Raw genomic sequence first — 2,028 nt, 5'->3', positions numbered from 1 at the left:
AAATGAACATCCTATGGAACCCTAGAAACAATCGTCTAAAGCTCTGGAGACCGGAAGGTAAGCTGCACGAAGCCTCTTCACCTCTCTCTCGTAGGCTTCTTCCATATCTGCCTTCTCTTTGGCGAGTCGGTCGTACTTCCTCTTCCAGAACTTGGAAGACTGAGGAAGAAGAGAAGTCGCCACATCATCAGGCTCATCGATAACCTGATGCTCAAGAAACTCTATCAAAGCATCCTTATCTTTAAGCTGCTGAAGTAGCTCTTCTCATTCACGGATCCAAGCACGTGAGCGGTCTTCGTCTCTCAACTCCTCTACTCCTTGGTCAGGGAGGGTTGAAGGCCCAGCCATAACCAAAGGTGTAGGTCTCGGATACTCATAAGGCATAAGGTACTCGGAAGCTCTCCTCCTAACCCACGAGGTATAGGGTTCCAAAGCGATACAATTCTTCGGACCAAGCTCTTTCCTTCCCTTCCTATGGATATTGCACCAAGCACGAACCATCCTACCCTTCAAGCCTTGGGGATATTTACGCTCCTGAAAGAACACACCCTCTAACAAAATGTTATTAGGTTTATCCTTTAGGGGGAACCCAAGCTGACGTCGTGCCAAAATAAGGTTATAGTTAATCTCACCATATGTACCAAGAATAGGCACATTGGAGAATTCACCACAAGAGTCGATAATCTACACACCATCATACACGCGGTTGTACCAAAAGATATCGACATTAGTGAGGGACATAAGCCTCGTGGACCACCGTAGACATCCTTTGTTCTCCTTGAAGGCGACCGTTTGCGGCAAGTGCGAAATAAACCACTTGTACAACAGAGGCAAACAACACACAATGGTACCACCACCCTTTGCATTCCTCATATGCAAAGAAAAGTAAGCGTCGCCCAACAGAGTCGGAACGAGATTAAGAGTAGAGAAAATCCTAATAGCGTTCACATCCACAAATTTGTCGATGTTGGGGAATAACACTAGCCCATATATGAGAAGTACAAATATGGCCTCAAAGGCGTCCTCACTCATGGCCTTCCCATATAAAGTAGCTTGAGCAATGAGGAACTCAGAAGGGAGACCTTGAATTCCACCTTTGGTAGTCATGTGAGCACCAACCAGAGATTCATCTATATGAAACATATCAACAATCTCTTGAGAAGTAGGGACTCTCTCTAAACCACTGAACGACAACTGATCTAGGATAGGTATACCCATAAGATAGGCATACTCCTCAAGCGTAGGCAAAAGCTGGAAATCCGGGAATGTGAAGCAACGGTACAAGGGATCATAGAACTGCACCAGTACACTCATCAGACCTTCGTCCACCTGAGTAGCCAGAATAGATAGAAGCTTCCCATGACGAGCCTTGAACTCCAAGGGATCTAATACATAGGATGTCAAATTCCTTAGCTCTTTCAAGTCGGGTTGTCTGAAACTGTACTTCTTTGTGTTCCTTCTTTGTCTATCCATGTCTGAAAATTTGCAAATAGACCTCTTAAGATCCTTAAATTTTTTCTCATTATTGATGATATGGATGCAAATGGGTGCATGAATGCATGGATGCAACAATCACACTCAAGGATCAAGCAAAGCACACCATACAAAGGTCATGGGATGGATCAAGTCATCCTTAATATCAATCATCCATTTTGGTGGATTATGGTCTACACCTTATCAACACCCAAGTTCCATTGATATTAAGGATACACAAGAACGGATCAACCATGAATAAAGGGTTTGTTGCAAGTCACGAGCATGGAGTCTCGGTTAAGAACCATTCAAAGGGAGTGTACTAGGGTTTAAACCTGCCAAACATGTTCTACAAGTGGTTCCTATAGTCATCATCCCATCTTTTAGATATTATCGGATAAACTACTACTCGTATTCCAAAAATATTCTCAAGAGAGACTCTTATGAGTTTATTATCACGTAACAACCGTATCAAATCTTACACTTGAACCACCTTCGCACTATGTCCTAAAAAATAGGCCAAGATGGGCTTGGTAAACTAAGGTCCTTGGCTTC

Source organism: Lathyrus oleraceus, chromosome 2, assembly GCF_024323335.1.
Source record: "Lathyrus oleraceus cultivar Zhongwan6 chromosome 2, CAAS_Psat_ZW6_1.0, whole genome shotgun sequence".
Taxonomy (NCBI): domain Eukaryota; kingdom Viridiplantae; phylum Streptophyta; class Magnoliopsida; order Fabales; family Fabaceae; genus Lathyrus; species Lathyrus oleraceus.
This window is presented reverse-complemented; position numbering follows the sequence as displayed.